This window comes from Lissotriton helveticus, chromosome 4_1 (assembly GCF_964261635.1).
Source record: "Lissotriton helveticus chromosome 4_1, aLisHel1.1, whole genome shotgun sequence".
NCBI lineage: Eukaryota > Metazoa > Chordata > Amphibia > Caudata > Salamandridae > Lissotriton > Lissotriton helveticus.
In genome coordinates, this window is record NC_136063.1 from 552586302 (window position 1) to 552604967 (window position 18666).

General features: G+C 47.8%; 1 long non-coding RNA gene across 1 annotated transcript in view; it reads right to left on the reverse strand.

Moving 5' to 3' along the window:
- Positions 1–12939, reverse strand: part of LOC144828737 (uncharacterized) — a 50842-nt gene extending 37903 nt beyond the window's left edge. Inside the window, exons 1-2 of the long non-coding RNA XR_013610524.1 lie at positions 10613–12939; positions 5762–6516 (exon numbers count right to left, since the gene is read on the reverse strand). This is a non-coding gene — a long non-coding RNA (uncharacterized LOC144828737). The remainder of the gene's footprint in view (positions 1–5761; positions 6517–10612) is intronic.
- Between the last annotated feature and the right edge of the window lie 5727 nt (positions 12940–18666).

Below are 18666 nucleotides of genomic sequence, written 5' to 3' on the forward strand. Positions count from 1 at the left end.
ATGCCAATGCAGAGTGTCAGAGCGCTTTACATCACACCTACATATTATGCATTGACAATAAATCATAAGTGTGTAAAATGGATGTACAGGATGTGTTACATAAGACATTGAGGGTTACAGGGTTTAAGTTACATCCTTCATAGCTCACTGTGCTATATTAGGTTTACAATTTATGAACTGCAAGTAACAAAAGGATCTCTGTGTTAAAAGCAGTAACCTACTTACCTAGCTAACTACATGAAATAACAAGCATTTACAATGCAATGGTCTCGGCAATGTTATAGGTAGAGCTATTGGCATTGCTCATTATTATTATTTTTTTTGTATCCTTAAATAAATGGCATTGTCACTTATATTGGCAATAGCTTAATTGCTTGCATATGCGAGACCTATTGCATTAGCAGTGAGGGAGTGAGATAGAGAGAGAGTGAGGTAGTGAATAGAGAGAGTGAGGTAGTGAATAGAGAGAGTGAGGTAGTGAATAGAGAGAGTGAGGTAGTGAAATAGAGAGAGTGAGGTAGTGAAATAGAGAGAGTGAGGTAGTGAAATAGAGAGAGTGAGGTAGTGAGAGAGAGAGTGAGGTAGTGAGAGAGAGAGTGAGGTAGTGAGAGAGAGAGTGAGGTAGTGAGAGAGAGAGTGAGGTAGTGAGAGACCGAGAGTGAGGTAGTGAGAGACCGAGAGTGAGGTAGTGAAAGAGTGAGGTAGAGAGGGATGTTCTGAGGTAGTGAGATCGAAACAGAGAGTGAGGTTGTGATTTAGTGAGATAGAGAGTGAGGTTGTGATGTAGTGAGATAGAGAGAGAGTGAAAGAGTGAAAGAGTGAAAGTGAGTTAGTGAGATAGAAAGAGAGAGAGTGAGGTAGTGAGATAGAGCGAAAGTGAGGTAGTGAGTTAGAGAGAGTGAAGTTGTGAGGTAGTGAGATAGAGAGTGAGGTAGTGAGAGAGTTCCACTTTGTGGGGCTCATCCAATATCGGTCACATTTTAAGATTCGCATTACTGTTCCATCCTGGATGATCCGTACCTTATAGCGAGTATTTCAGGCTCCAGATCCAGAAAGCGCCTCCCTCAAATGTCCGCCCTAAGATTGATGACCCCCTCGCACAACCCTGGAGGCAGATGCGGCCGAGCAGGGTGGAACCAGGGGGAGCGGGCCTAGGAGCAGGGAGAATAAACAAGGGGAGGGAGGGCGGTGCACGGAGAAAGGAGAGCGCGTGGAGAGGGAGAGATACGCGAGGGGGAAAAGAGGAGAGAAATGATGAGGGAAGTAAGGGCAAGGGCGAGGCAAAAGGCAGAAGAAAGGAGGGTGTGGCGCAACGGCCAGAGCTCGCGACTTTGGAGCGTGGGAACCAGCTCGGCGTCTGCACAACATATGTGATTCTGGACAAATCACCTAATCTCCAACTATCTACGGCGCCGAGAAGAGGCAGATGCGGCCGGGCAGGGTGGAACCAGGGGGAGCGGGCCTAGGAGCAGGGAGAATAAACAGGGGGAGGGAGGGCCGTGAAACGGAGAAAGGAGAGCACGTGGAGAGAAAGATACGCGAGGGGGAAAAGAGGAGAGAAATGTAAATAAAAAATGTCAAGGTACTTATAGAGCGCACTGTCACCAGACAGTCACCTTGCGGTGTCGCCTATGCGGTTTCCTGGCGCTGATACTCATACCGCTGTGGAACCCCTCCTGGCTTTCCCTGTGAAGTGTCCACTTCTGGGCACCCCCGGGGTGAAGCCAGGCATCCTTAGCGCTGTTGGGGCCGGTGTGGAGGCTAAGCAAGCTATTGCCCAGAGTTGCAGCGTGGGGCCCGTGATTAGAATAGGCACCGAGGCGAGAATTACCAGGTCCGAGGAAATTGAGCCCGAGACCCCGCCAAGGCGGGAATCGAACCCTGGTCCCTGGCCAGAACTCTGCATCAGGGTCTGCCGCTCTAACCATTGAGCCACACTCCTCCACTCCAGAAATGATGAGGGGAAGCAAGGGCATAGGCGAGGCGAAAGGCAGAAGAGAGGAGGATGTGGCGCAACGGCCAGAGCTCGCGACTTTGGAGCTGGGGAACCAGCTCGGCGTCTGCACAACATATGTGATTCTGGACAAATCACTTAATCTCCAACTATCTACAGCGCTGAGAAGAGGCAGATGCGGCCGGGCAGGGTGGAACCAGGGGGTGCGGGCCTAGGAGCAGGGAGAATAAACAGGGGGAGGGAGGGTCGTGCAACAGAGAAAGGAGAGCGCGTGGAGAGAAAGATACGCGAGGGGGAAAAGAGGAGAGAAATGATGAGGGAAGTAAGGGCATGTGCGAAAGGCAGAAGAGTGGAGGATGTGGCGCATCCCAATCATGTTGTTTTGATTAAGTTTGCCGTAGTGGTGTTTTCTCCGGCAGCTGCTGCCTGCTGGGATATGGCGGTTGCTAATCGGGTACAAAATACAGACTTTAGGATCCTGTTTTTATTTCAATAGGACAGCTGATAATCGTGCATAGAACACTAATTATAGGATTCCATATCCTATTTCTATTTCATCATGGCAGTTGCCAATCGGGCATAGAACAACAACTATAGGATCCCACGTCCTATCTCTACTTCAATCGCCACTCTAGCGGACCAGAAACGCGTCATGTAGCTAAGACGCGAGGGACCTTTAATAAAAACGGGGATGTTTCTCCTGCCGTTCGTGGATGCAATTTACAGGCAGACTGTTCAGAATATGGCAAACTTGTGAATATAAAGGTTGGTGCAAAGAAATGGTTGTGCCATTTTACTTTATTTTACGGTCTGGGAGATGTATACCTAAACCATATGTCTGGTTAATGTACTCAATTCCTTACATGTATATCTTAATTGGGGATAGCCGGGATGCACAGAAAACAGCAACACGAGAGGGGACGGAAGGAGGGGGCAAGGGGGGGACAGACACAAGCACAACGAGGAACGGCTGTTTTGATTAAGTTTGCCGTAGTGGTGGTTTCTCCGGCCTCCCTGCCCTGCACTTTATGCCTTACCTCCGCCATAGTTGTCGTGCCGAGGGTCACATTGCAGGTCACCGGGAGAGCCGGGATGCACAGAAAACAGCAACACGAGAGGAGACGGAAGGAGGGAGCAGGGGGGGGGGGGGGGAGGGGGGGCGGACACAAGCACAACGAGGAACAACTAGGAACGGCTCACCTTCACTGAAATGAAATGAAATGATTACGCTCTTGTATAGCGCACGACTACCCGTAGGCATCTCGGCGCTTGCTTAGGGAACCCGTCCTGGTATTCCCCTGTAAGATACCCCGGCAGGGTGTCCACAAGGTGAAAGCCAGGCATCCCGCCGCGAGGGGCCGTAGTGGAGATTAAGCAAGCTATTGCCCAGAGTCGCAGAGTGTGACCCCGTGAGTTGAGTAGGCACCGGAACGAGAATTATCGAGTCCGTGGAATTTTTTTTTGAGCCCGAGACCCGCCGAGGCGGGTCTCGGGCTCACTGCGGGTGAAGAAAAAATGGCGGCCACAAGCTTCCGAATTTTTCGGAATCGGGGGAGTGGTTTTGTGGTTCTGAGTGACAGACTACGTCACTGTCTAAAGAACAGCAAAACTTACGCCCCCGAATCCGAAAGAGACGGGGCTAAATTAGAGTGACGCATCTCTCCTCCAATGGCTGGCCTCCGTTTAGGAAGCCAGCCAATGGAGGAAAGACGGGGCAGGGAGGCGGGTTAAACCGCACTACTAAGAAACATTAACTCTCCGACCCCAGACTTTAGGTCCTCGACCTAAAAATTGGTCATCTGTGTGTCACAGGATGTGCTTTGCAGGAGACATATTAACCATCTCTGCTACTTTGATTCAAACCTGGGACTAGACAAAACACAGATTTCACCATAAAGCGCATTAACCTCCATTTATCAAACTATTATTATTTATTATTCCCTGAGATTTACTGGGCACGCAAAGATCTATGGAGCAGGTGCTTTAAACTATTGAGATATTTTAAAATGCAGATTTTGCAACCAATTAAGCAGAATGGATTTACTGCCACCTTTCTCCTAGTTGACTATTTCTTTGTGGCAGGTTTAAAAAAAATGCATAAACTGAGGCCCAGATTATTGCGCTGGGGGTAAGCCACTTTTTGGCGCAACTCTGATGCAAAATATAATTTGTTAAATATTGTTATGCTTTCAAATGTATACATGATAGACATATTTGTTAAGTCTTAAGGTCTGAAGTCACTCCCTGTGATATCACTTCCGCTGTGGTCATGATGTCACTTCCTGTGATGTCACGCGCCATGTCACTTTCGTACTGCCTAACCTAGTTTGACCTCCCACTTTTTTTTAAGGCTTATGCCCTGGAAATGGAATAAATGCTTTAAACTGCTGCCGCCCGATACCCTGCCTGTGGCCCCACCTCACCCCTTATGTCAATGACTAACCCAGTGTAAACACATGAAACGTAGGCAATACAGCTGGTACCAATGGATTCCAGGGCAAAGGCTGGCTAACGGGCGTACATTCCTGTGTCGGTTTCTGGAACAGGTGAAGATGGAGCCACTTCATTGGGTCCTACAGCTCACTCCGACCACCCGGGGTGACCCTTAATCCCAACTGCCTTCAGAGTCACCCTTACCTATCCGCTTCCTTACTTACATCTAAAATAGTGAGTGGCGACATCTAAGCCAACCTATCACCGCCTGACGCAAATTTAAAATGGAGTTCTTCACTGACTAATGACAAAATCCACAAGCGATGTTCAGCACAATCAGCAACAAGAAACACGCAACCCGAAAGAAGATTTGTGTTTGATACTCTGAGTCTCAGTGCAGGAACACGTGGACTCCAGTCTTTTCTACTCTGGCTATGAGATTGATTCACAGCCAATCAGCACTTTATGATTCTGTGTCGTGCATTAGGATTTGTTAATGTGCAACCGATCCTCCAATCCTAGGCCACTTTATGTTTCCACTCCCTTCCATGCACCTTTGGTAATATGTTTATAAGTGGGATTGGCTGTTTTGCAACCCGGAAGTTCTAATGTCTGTCCATTATTATACTGACAATAAACATTAGACCGAGTTGACTGAACGGTCGATGTAAGTACCGCAATTGGTGTCATTTTAAGCGCGGTTTTTAAACGATCATGTCAGATGTATTAGTCTGGCAAAAAAAAAACCCTGCTGAAAAAACTTTTGCAATATGAGCAGTGTGGAAGAATAGGCATGAAGTGAGGCCCCGTAAATAATAACTATAATTTCGTACTTTATATTTTCTATGTAAAGAGAACTGAAATTATTCCATTTTTGACCACAGCAGGTAGATACGTATAAGGGGTGCGAGGAGAGTAGGGAATTTAGTCTAGTAGCCAAATAGAATACTGTAACAGGGCTGTTAGTGTGTGTGTTATGTTTACATATTTGCAGTACGCAGAAGTTAGACCATACGTTTATTGCCATTTTAAAAAAAAATACATTCCTATTCTTTGGCGCTCAGCGAATTGCTCAGTCTTGCCATGTCTTAACCCCCCCAGAGTATAATATACACTTTTGTTTAACTATCCTGACACGGAGATATCTGAGCCTCACACATAGGTGCAAACCCATGTCAAAAAGGAAGATCATCCTGGAGTCATTCTGGACTCATCTGATGATTACAGTCAGGCTATTCCTGCAATTATCTGGGCAAGCCATCCTGAAGTATGCCTGTAGGACAAAAAATGTAAATGTGATGAAGAACCTAGACTCATCACAAAAACTACAGTAGGATGGTGTTCTGATGACTTCTACTGGCAGGGAGTGATTACCTTTTACAACTCCACGAATACTAATTGACAACTTCAGGATGCGGGAGAATTACTCCAGGATGGGTTCTAGCTAATTTAAGGATGACTGTCAATTATTTCAGGATGATCCTATAACCGCTCCAGGATGGAAGTGGATTACTCTGGAATGATCCCATGACAGTTTCTGGATGAGTATGGATTATTCCTGGGCGATCCTATGACAGCTTCAGGATGGCTATTGATTACATCAGACTGGCCCCATTATATTTTCAGAATGAGTGTTGATTACTCTAGGATGACGTGGTGAAAGGGAGGCATGTTTTTGTCCTTGATATTTGGATTTAAGCGGGGACTCCAAGAAAAGTTCATTTTCACGGTCTGATGCAACATTTTTAGTTATGGATTTTTGATGAAGGACACTAGCCATCCCTGCTAAAAGGGCCAGGTTTTCAAGTTTCTGCAAATTCATCCGCAAACTTGCATCACCAGGCTGAGAAGTTGTGCTTTCAGCATGAGCTTTGTTACCAACTCTTATATAATCCAGTCCACTCTGCTTGGCTTTTTTGTCCTTGCATCTTTCCTCTGCAATTTCTTCCTCTTGTAGTTCGCGTAACACCCTCTTAAGTCTACCAGCGCTTTCCCGATTGCCACAGTCCATTAACATCTGCTTTTTCTCCAGTGCCCTTTGAAGTAACACCTGTTTCAGACCCTCTGTCGTGCCAGAATAGCTTGCAATTATCTCTTGAAAAATATCCTGAATCATTAGGACACTGTTTCTTCACAAACAAAAGCAAGAGAAAAAAATATATATTTACATATAAACTTCAAAACAGAATAGAACACATTGACCACTTGCAATATATCTTCACGCTCTAGCCATAATATATAAATAAAGAGGTATTGATAATAAAGGACAAATGTACAATCTATCCATAACCAAGTAAGTAAGTTTTCCTTAATAGACAGTACACATTGTAAGCCTGAACTTGAACCTCCTGAAAAAAGTTGCCTAAATAAAATAGTTTATCCAAAAATGGCTGCCTTATTGTAGTGCCACAAGCTAAACGTTTCAGTCCTTTTCATAAGTGTTACATTTGTCTCTGGGGAGCAATCCAAGGCATATGTGGGGACATGCATGTTCATTTTTACCGTCCTGTTTCCTGCAGACGCGGTCGCTCCCCACGCTGCTCCCCGCCCTGCCTGCCTTGCAGCCTGGTATCGTAGCGCTTCGCTGCGGCTATTGCTAAATTCATTTGCTCATTTGTATTGCTGGACATAGCAGCGCTAGACTGCCTTTACCGCCTTTCATTTTAATCATTGCGATAACGTAGCGCTAGACTGCCTTGACTGCTTTTATTTGTATTCATTCAGACATCGTAGCGCTAGATTGTGAAAGTGCGCTGTTAGTACAGTTTTCATTTGCCTGCCTGTAGATTCCACGGTGTGCCTGACTGTACCGGTGCCTCTGCCATTTGCTTCGCATTGGCTTACTATATCGTTTTAGGCTGCCTGTCATTTTGTTTAGTTGTTGTGTGCCTCCCTGCCCGGGTCTCCGCCCCGCTCACGCCTCCCAGCTGACACTCCCTCGCCCGCCCCCCCTTCCACATATGACAGATGCTTTCGCGCGCAGCGAACGCGCCCCATGGGTAAGCCCGTCTACGCCCGTCTGCGCTTGGACCGCGCCCAGCGCCAGACCCCCTGGCCTCCGCAAAACCCTCTCCACCCGCTTATCGTACGACGACGCGTCCCTCCTTGCCCTCAACCCCGGACGCACATCACAATGCTGCACAGCTACCCCAGGATACACCCATGGACCTTTCGCCTGCCACTCCTGCAAGTACACCTGCTTCAGAACCCACACCAAATCCTCTTCCCCCAAACACAGATCCGACTCTAACCACCTGAAGTGCATCCTGCTGAACACCCGCTCAGTGCACAGACACGCCACTGAACTCTGGGATCTACTCGACACTACATCGCCTTCCTCACTGAAACATGGATGAACGCCTCATCAGCACCCGACATCGCTATAGCCATCCCTCACAATTACAAGATCATCCGAAAAGACCGCACCATCCAAACAGGAGGAGGCATCGCCATCGTCCATAAGAACACCATCCGAATCACGACCAGCTCCGACGACAACCTCGCAACCGCCGAACACCTTCACTTCCAGATCCACACCGACCCCAGGACCACACTTAGAGGCACCCTCATCTACAGACCACCAGGAACCTGCACACAATTCAACGAAGACATCACTGACTTCATCAGCTCACATGCCTTCACTTCAGAGAACTACATCCTACTGGGAGACCTCAACTTCCACCTGGAAAAGAAAAATGACAGCAACACCACCACCCTTCTGAACAACCTAGCCAATCTTGGACTCAAACAACTTGTTGACACCCCCACCCACTTAGCCGGACACACGCTCAACCCTATCTTCACCTCCAGCAAACACATCTCCTTCGATCACACCTCAGCTCTTCACTGGACGGGCCACAGCTGCGTCCACTTCAGCTACAAAAAGACCACAACTCACAACCCCCCACAACCTATTCCTCAAAGAAACTGGAACAAAATCACCACCGACCAACTCACCACATCACTCAACCGAAACCCTCCTGCCATTTCATCGGAGCCAAACCAAGCCGCCACCAAACTCACACAATGGATCACCCACAGCGCTGACGAATTAGCACCCTTGAAAAACCACCAGATCAAACAAGGTAGCAAGAAGGCCCCCTGGTTCAACGATGACCTTAAGAAATCCAAGAAGTTATGCCGCACCCTCGAGAAAACCTGGAGAAAAAACCCAAGCACTGACAACATGACCACCTTCAAGGACGCCACCCGCAAACACCACCAACTGATCCGATCCACCAAGAAATCAGCACTCAAGGATCGACTCGACAACAACGCCCACAACAGCAAAGAACTATTCAACATCGTCAAAGAATTTACCAACCCTACCGCCGGCACCAACGACATTACCCCCTCCCAAGACCTCTGCGACTCTTTATCCTCTTTCTTCCACAACAAAATCGCCGACATACACAACAGCTTTAAAAACCAGTCCCAAGAACAGTCCACTCCACCCACATCCGAACCAAAACAGTTCTCTCACGACCTTTGCACCTGGGACCCAATCACTACTGAAGACACCATCCGCCTGATGAACTCCATCCACTCAGGTTCTCCAACCGACCCATGTCCCCACCACATCTTCAACAAAGCAGACTCCATCATCGCACCCCACCTCCGCGATGTCATCAACTGTTCCTTCAACTCAGCTACCTTCCCGGAAAGCTGGAAACATGCCGAACTCAGCGCCCTCTTGAAGAAACCCACAGCAGACCTCTCTGAACTTAAGAACTACCGCCCCATCTCACTCCTCCCTTTCCCCGCCAAAGTCATTAAGAAAGCTGTCAAGAATCAGCACGCCGCCTTCCTCTAATCCAACAACTCCCTTGACCCCTCACAGACCGGCTTCCGAGCCAAACACAGTACCGAAACCGCCCTCATCGCAGCTACAGACGACATCCGAACGCTACTGGACCACGGAGAAACAGTTGCCCTCATCCTACTCGACCTCTCCGCCGCCTTCGACACAGTCTGTCATAGCACCCTCATACAACGCCTCAGCAACATCGGAATACAAGGAAAAGCTTTGGACTGGATCATCTCGTTCCTCGCCAGAAGAACCCAGAGAGTCCGCCTCCCCCCATTTAAATCAGAGGCCACCGAAGTCATCTGCGGCATACCACAAGGATCATCTCTCAGTCCCACCCTCTTCAACGTTTACATGAGTCCCCTCGCATCCATAGCACGACAACACAACCTCAACATCATCCCCTACGCAGACGACACCCAGCTGATCCTCTCCCTCACCAAAGACCCAAACACCGCCAAAACCAACCTACACGAAGGAATGAAAGAAGTAGCCGAATGGATGAAGAACAGCCGTTTAAAACTAAACTCTGACAAAACGGAAGTCCTCATCTTAGGATCATCCCCCTCTGCCTGGGACGACTCATGGTGGCCACCGGCCCTGGGTACAGCACCCATACTGACAGACCACGCACGTAACCTGGGCTTCATCCTAGACTCCTCCCTCTCGATGACCAGACAAGTCAATGCTGTCTCATCTTCTTGCTTCAACATCCTACGCATGCTCAAAAAAATCTTCCGTTGGAGCCCCACCGAATCAAGAAAGACAGTCACCCACGCACTGGTCACCAGCCGACTGGATTATGGAAATACCCTTTACGCCGGAACCACAGCCAAACTTAAGAAAAAACTCCAACGCGTCCAAAACGCCTCAGCCAGACTCATATTGGACATCCCCAGTCAAGCTCACATTTCCGGTCACCTGAAGGAACTCCACTGGCTCCCCGTCAACAAGAGAATAACGTTCCGTCTCCTCACCCACGCACACAAAGCCCTCTACGACCTAGGACCCGAATGCCTCAACACACGACTGTCCTTCTACAAACCCACCCGCCAACTACGATCATCCAATCAAGCCCTCGCCGCAATTCCGCGCATCCACAGATCCAACATGGGAGGAAGATCCTTCTCCTACTTAGCAGCCAAAACCTGGAATTCTCTCCCCACTCACCTCCGCCTTACACAAAACCACCCCTCCTTCAGAAAGCAGCTTAAAACCTGGCTATTCGATAAATAATGCCCCCACCATCCCTCAAGCGCCCTGAGACCCTTCTGGTGAGTGGCTGCGCTATACAAATTCCTGAACTTTAACTTGGATTAATTAATCACAAATGTAGGTTTTTACTGAAACAGGTTGGTAATTTGTACCGTTATCCTGCAGTTGCAAACTTATTATAAAGGTTTACTTATTGTGCTTACCAGATGATTGGAACATAATCATAGCTTTAAAATATCTCTCTTCGGTGACTGGCCGACCAGCTTCAACTACATTTTCGACCAGCCATTTACAAAGAACTTCCCCAGGATTGTCCAAACGCAGGAAGTCACCATCTTTTCGAACACACACAGAATGATTGCAAGTGAAAAACAGGACGTTGAATGAAGCCATGATTATGTCCTGCTAGATATAAAAATCAGGAATTAGTTTGTATGTGGTTTAAGTTTCAGAGGTAAAATACAAAGCATATCAAACTGATTAACAGATTTAATTGGAGAAAAGCACCCCAAAAAGTACACTGACCTGGTGCAATTTCTATCTAATATGCCTAGATTTTGGACTACAAAGAAGTGTTTGGGCATGCACTGAAGGCCATTGAGGAAATTACCTAATAATCAACTTTATTTTTGGAGAGCCAGAGTGTATGCTTAGGTCTTGCTGCTCTGGACAAATAGTAATAGCATAGTAGAGGCAGTATGAGAGAAATAGAAGAACTGATCAATAAGTGAACTTTCACACTGGGGTTTGTGACGGGAAAACAAGTTACCTATCCCCACAGATTCATAGAGTCAGATGCCTGCTACCCTCTGCCCACTGTCACCCCCAACATGAAAGGACAAGTGTTAAAAATGCAATAGGTGTCACCTTTTATTAAGCTAAAGATATTAGCCTTGCTAGTAGTATTGTACGTTAATTGTGCAATATGTAATGGCTTTATAAATGAAACAAAAGGCATTACAATGGCAAATACATAAAGCAAAAGCATTGGCATAGCCAATAGGTCTCCCCTCTGGGACCTATTAAGTGTTTTGCCAGAGGTGTTTGGAAGTTTGGTAAGAGATGCAATTTAACATAAAGGGATCCCATACCTCGTAGACACATGCAGTACCCGCAGTTCAAACGAGAAGAGGGCATGGGGAAACCTCTTATAAGATCTCAATCAATGGGGAAGGCACACGTTACTGCAACTTGTGCGTGCTTTCACCTTATAAATATTTAACACATGATCAGAGGCAGTTGAATGCTAGAAGCGAGAGAACGCGCAAGGAGAGAGAGCGCGCAAGGAGAGAGAGCGCGCAAGGAGAGAGAGCGCGCAAGGAGAGAGAGAGAGCGAGAGAGAGAGCGCGCAAGGAGAGAGAGAGCGAGCAAGGCGAGAGATATTAATGTGATTTATTTCAGGGCTCGATCCCTCTGCCTCAGTACTTTAGCAGTAGATCAGGTTGTAACTGGATAATATATGGCTGGTATCGATAGTGGCAGATGTAACAAGACCTGCTTCATTTTTACAGAGATCTTAGCGGTCAAGGTACATTAGCGCAAACAGGGAATACGTAATTGGCCCTGTCTCAATAATATATACAAACGAGTTAAAAACATTGCATGCACATGGAACGAAACCAGAATTATAGCCTGTTTTGCAAAAGTAGATATTGCAAGATGTTGGAATGCGTCGGACTACGTTTCCTAAATAGGGCGTAAACCTCAATCGCCACAGGCAACCAGGCCTCTCAATTAAACAAATAGCAAACAAAATAAGGAACCAGCATTACAACGGCTAAGTTATTTGAAGCATTTATCCTTATGCTTTGAAACGCATCCATGAAAACTGCCAATGTTTTAGTAATTACAAGTTGCAAGGACACAAGTAATGCTCAACAATATACAATATTCACATAAATAAATGTGTTTAGCCTTCTTTGATTGACAACTTTTCAGTAGATCGAAAACTGTTTCATTTGGTCGAGAATCTTGAATACACGCAGGTGCACTTGGAACCAACATGGGACCTACAATATACGGGCAGTAATTTATTTTATTATTATTTTTTATTTTACCTTACGGCGAAGAACTTGCTGTAAAACACATTTTATAGGCTTTTTGCAATTTTCCACAACTTATACAGGCACGCACTACGTCACACATACACAAAAATACACATGCTCAAACACAAAAGGTGCATATTAAACAAGCCGCCGGGCTGATACAGACAAACATCAAACACACATAATACACATACATTGCAACGCAGGCATTCATTTTAACACATACGAAGCACACACATTCAGGGAGCTGTGAATTTGCCCCCTTAAAGAAAACTCGTGCTTTCCGAAAAATGAGGAAGCTGGTCTGGTACGGAAATTGAGCAGCTGGGACCGAGAGCGGAGTATCGATGCTACTCTTTTTTAACAGCTGCAGCACTTATCTGAGTATACGCTAGAATCGATGAAGGCAGTGGAGTTGGAAAAACAATGAGACCGATGCCAATCCATCTGTCCCTTTAATGGCCATTGCACTCACGGCAGTCTTCGTTCTTGCCGCAGAGCAATGACGTCACTTCCGGCTCTCCCGGATGTGCGTAGGCTTTTGCTCGAGGAATCCACCGGCTTCCGGTATGTGAAAAGGCGGAGAGCTGCTCTCCAGTGAGGATCTGCGGTTTTTATTTTATTTATTTATTTATTTGTGCGATTTTATATAGCGCGAACTTTACCCGAAGGTGTCAGAGCGCATTACATAGGATCCAGTTGCAAACATAAGGACTGAAGGTTACATGCGGAAAAAAATTGCACATTTTTGACTTACATAAGAACCAGTTGAAAACATACGGATTTAGGATTACATGCGTTATAAAAAAGGTACAAACAGAAAAAAAATGCAAATGTACAAGAGATAAAGTCACACAAGGAGGAGATACAAATGGATAAACTCTAGGCATATACTAGTGATATCTCTGTCTGCTTAGGGAGGGGATACACATGGTAGAGAGCACAGCGGACTCCTGCATAAACTAGTGATTAGAGTTATCTCTATGTACATAGGGAAGGGGTAAGACTGGATATACTCTAAAAGTCACAGAGGAATGGTAGAGAGCAACGCAGACTACTTCATATTCTAGTGATTAGAGCTATCTCTATATACATAGGGAAGGGATACACCTGGATATACTCTAACAGTCACATAGGCGACTAGTCGTTAGAGTTATCTCTATATACATAGGGAAGGGATACACATGGATATACTCTAAAAGTCACATGGGAGACTAGTCATTAGAGTTATCTCTATATACATAGGAAGGGATATGACGATATACTCTAAGGGTCACATAGGAATGGTAGAGAGTACAAAGGTCTACTGCATATACTAGTGATTAGAGTTATCTCTATATACATAGGGAGGGGATATGACTGGATATACTCTTAAGAGTCACATAGGAATGGTATATGGTGCAAGGTCTAAAGCAAATACCAGTGATTAGAGTTATTTCAATAAGTCAAAGAGCAGAGTTCCATAAGTGTGGATGCAGTCACAGCACAAAGGGAGGGTGGGAGGGATGCAAGGGTAAGGAGAGAAGGGAAAGCAGAAAAGGGAGAAAACATTTGAGGATCATCCACGGGGAAAAGGGGTTAAAGGGCGAGGGAATGGAAGGAGGGCTAGAGTCCAGAGAAAACTGTCCAAAAACAGCAGCAAAGTGTCGACCAGGACAGAACAAAAAGTCAAGAAGTCCAGGAGAGAAGGTGGGAGCCCAGGTGGGAGATAAAGCTGGAGGCCAGCCGCAGGCGCGTCCCCATCTTGGAGAGCTTGCGGTCATCCGGCTCGGTGGGCGTGAGAGTGCGCAAGGTGGTGAAGGTGTTGGTGCGGTCACGCGTTGGCCGTGAGGCGCTGTGTGGGGGAGGGGTGAGTGAACCCGAGATCCGGCCCGTGTTGCAGGACCACAGGGCATTCCGGAAGTGGCAGTGGCCCCCAAAACGGCAGCAGGTCGAGTGGCAGGCCAGACAGTTTGAACGAGGGCCGCAGGATAAACAAGAGGCCGGAGAGAAGTTGGGGCGAGCCAGAGGAAGCGGCGATCGCCATCCGAAAGTCGCCGCCGGCCGCCATCTTGGAGTCAGGCAGGCGCTTGGAGGATTCCCTCAGTGGGGGGCGCCGTTAAAGTAAGGCTAGATCGTGCTATGTCCCGTCAGCTGCTGCGACACTCGGCGAGGGTCTGGGCAAGCCGGGGGAGCGCAGGTCGCAATCCTACTTCCCAGCGGCGGCCGCAGTCGGCGGAGTCCACGGCGAGGTGCCGGCCGCCATTTTGAGCGCCATCGCCCTCTTTTCCTTCTCTTCGGGAGATCGGACCTGTCCGCCTAGTTAGGAGCGATCGCTGTTGCTCCGAAAAATGCCCCATTCGCTCCGCTTCATGTGGGGAAGAAGGGCGATCAGAAGAAGGGCTGTAGCAGCCTAGAGCCGGGTTCGAGCAGCTCGTGAACCGGGAGCCGAGACGATCCACGTCCGCTCGGCTCCCGGCTCCTCCTCCTCCTCGGTTCGAGTCCCAGCCATCCGGCAGACCGATGGTTTACAGTAGGTGATTTTGGCATTGTGTTCGAGGCAGCTGTGCTTTTTAAAAATGTATTTTAGTATTGTGATGGAGTGAATTCGGCAGTCACCATGACGACAAAGCTTGTTTTCCTTTGCAAGACGGTCCTATTCCTCGGGCCATGAGCAGGTCTGTCTGCAGTTGTTTAAAGAGTCTAACAATCGGATTCCACTAAACTATGTGTTTATGGAAATACTCTATGAAGGAAGTGCAGCCTGGGGGTACAGAAAGTATCATATCACAGCAGCGCCTCCCGGCATTCCGCATTCATAAAAAGTTTGGGGGTTTGTAGGGCTTTTGGATTTTAGGGCGTACATGGTCATTTTAGGGTTGAGGGTGGGTTTGTGTTTTGGGGGGGGGGGCAGGTGTAATTTAAGGGTTTAGAGCATGTTTGGGTTTGGGGTCCGAGGGTTAATTTTAGGGTTTAGGGTGTGTTTGGGTTTTAGGGTACAAGGGTTAATATTAGGGTTTAGGGTGTGTTTGTGTTTGGTGTGCAAGGGTTAATTTGGGGGTTCAGGGTGTGTTTGGGTTTTGGGGTGCAAGGGTTAATTTGGGGGTTCAGTTGTGTTTGGGTTTTGGGGTGCCAGGGTTAATGTTAGGGTACAATCAATCAATCAATCAAAGCATTTATATAGCGCACTACTCACCTGGGGGGTCTCAAGGCGCTAGGGGAGGGGTCCGCTACTGCTCAAACAGCCAGGTCTTGAGCTGCTTCCTGAAGGCCAGGTGGTCCTGGGTCAGGCGGAGGTGGGTCGGGAGGGAGTTCCAGGTCTTGGCGGCGAGGTAGGAGAAGGACCTTCCCCCTGTGGTGGCTCTTCGGATGCGGGGGACAGTGGCGAGGGCGTGGCCGGTCGATCGAAGCTGGCGTTTGGGAGCATAGAAGTTGAGGCGGTTGTTGAGGTATCCTGGGCCTTCGTTGTGTAGGGCTTTGTGTGCGTGGGTGAGGAGGCGGAAGATGATTCTCTTGTTGACCGGGAGCCAGTGCAGGTCCTTCAGGTGTCTGGAGATGTGGTTGCGACGGGGGATGTCCAGGATGAGTCGGGCTGAGGCGTTCTGGATCCGCTGGAGTCTCTTCTGGAGTTTGGCGGTGGTTCCGGCGTAAAGGGCGTTGCCGTAGTCCAGGTTTAGGGTGTGTTTGGGTTTTAGGGTACAAGGGTTAATATTAGGGTTTAGGGTGTGTTTGGGTTTGGTGTGCAAGGGTTAATTTGGGGGTTCAGGGTGTGTTTGGGTTTTGGGGTGCCAGGGTTAATTTTAGGGTTTAGGGTGTGTTTGGGTTTGGGGTGCCAGGGTTAATATTGGGGTTCAGGGTGTGTTTGGGTTTTGGGGTGCAAGGGTTAATATTGGGGTTCAGGGTGTGTTTGGATTTTGGGGTGCAAGGGTTAATTTGGGGGTTCAGGGTGTGTTTGGGTTTTGGGGCTCCCAGCTGCAGGAGGTCAGACGTTTATCTGCAATTCATTGTGCAATCATCCAACAGTTTGCATTTTTCTGGAAGACTGAAACCAAAGTGGTGGACGTGCTCTTTAACCCCTTCAGCGCGGAGGACAAAGCCAGCTCGTCATGGGCGTTACCTGCGCTACGCGCATGACGAGCTGGCTTTGTCACGTAACGCGTGTTTTTTGAAAATCCAGCGCGCAGCGGGAAAACCCGCTAGCGCGCATGCGGTTAAATAGACAAACAATTCCTGTTAAAATCACCAGACGCAAAAACATCTTATTGAAAACACAATAGTACATTTGAAGTATTCAGATGCTTATTTTCAAATCACCTCAAAGTCATCAGGAACAATGTCATCTTGTAAAGTTATCGGAGAGTCATTTACAAGTCATCCTCAGATCATCAGGAATAATGACACCTTCTGAAGTCAGCAGATACTAATTTTCAAGTCATCCTTTAATCATCACGAATAATGACACCTACTAAAGTCATCAGATAATCATTTTCAAGTCATCCTCAAATCATCAGACTGAGCTTCTGCAGCTTGCTGATGACTTCAAGAGCTTGATGATGTCTGATGACGTGTAAATGACTTCTAAGGTAGTTGGATGATCATCCAATGACTCTGGGATGGCTTCTAAAGTAATCCTGTTTGACCTGGGAATGCAAATAATGGGAAACAAAGGCACACGTTATTCACAAATACTTGGGCTCAAATGTACTCGTTATCGACATGCGAAACGCGTGAAGTGTTAAGACCTGATGTTACTCCTGAGAGGTCATGGTTGAGATGTCACTTCCTGTGATGCCGTGATATCACACGCCATGATTTCACTTGCATACTGCCTAACTTGTTGAGCCCCCCCCTTCTCTTTTTTAGTACTTCTGCTCTGATAAAAAGTAAGAAACACCTATGTAAAGCACAAATAGCTACTACTGAAATCCATGATGGATATGGCATTGAAGAGAAACTCTCATAGTGAAAGATTCCATGACTCCTCACACTTTTTAGGTCGAGCTGACCTAGCTTTCAATGCGAAAGCATTGAAAGCTGTCAGCAAGACAACTAATGTTGCCCGTTTTTGGGAATGTGGACAAGAAATATGCACGAGCGCAGATTGCACCTTGTGTGCGCGCACGGTGCCGTGCCTATCTCCTGCCTCGAAGCTCCACCACCACACACGCATGCGCATACACAGAGACACACAAGCGCCCATGCACGCACCCATACATCCAGAGAACCTATCCCCGCCGTCGCATACGCACACACACACACTGCATACACAGAGACACAAGCGCCCATGCACGCATGCACCCATACATACATACATACATACATACAGAGAACCCACCCCCGCCGTCGCATACACACACATGCGCACGCACACACACACAGCACACACACAAGCGCACCAAGACCCCTGCCGCCCCACCAGACCCGCCCCACTCACCATGTTCTTCGGTTCGTGTCCCTCGGCAGCCATCCGGTCATTCTGGGCAACAGGCGGGTGCCGCGCTGAGACGCAGTCACGCAAATCTTCCGGCGGGCACAGGAGCGCGGGGTAGACTCCCGTCTGCTTCCTGTATTTGTCTGGCCCCGCCCCCCGTCCCAACAAAGGTTGCCTGGCTTCCTGTTTTCTTCCCTGCGTGCAGCGGGGTCCGTGTTGGTCTTAGAAATCTGAACGTAATACTTATTACTTTGAATGACCACGAAGGTGATGGTGCACCAGAAAAGCATCTGCAAGTTTTAAAAATTATTTTGTTTTAATTTGAATACTAAACTAAGTTTAAAACAGGTGGAACGCCCGCCATCAGCCAGACTGGTTTCGACACCAACTAGTAGTGTGGTGCAACACCATTCTAAGATGGCGGTTAGGTTAACCTACTATCGATCATGCGTACAAGATAGCCTTTGAAGCTCCTGCGTCCCACATGAATTTAACACTCTATTTCTAGAGCTGTTGAGTACGCACGCGTGTTCCACCATCCACACTGCGCACTACCGGAAACAGTAGCAGATCGCCCCTGCGTAGAATCAGCAAAGCGATACCGTCCGGCAAGATGGCGAAGATCGCCAAGACCCACGAAGGTAAGAGATGTCGGAGGGGCTACGGAAATCTTCCGCCGAAATTAAATAAATAAATAAAATGCTAGGGGTGCTGTCGTGCACCTCGTGTTTATGGCTCGGGCCGTCTCCCTTAGGGCGCCGTCGGGGGATTTTGGGCCTGGGTGTTTTGTGGGTAGTAGTAT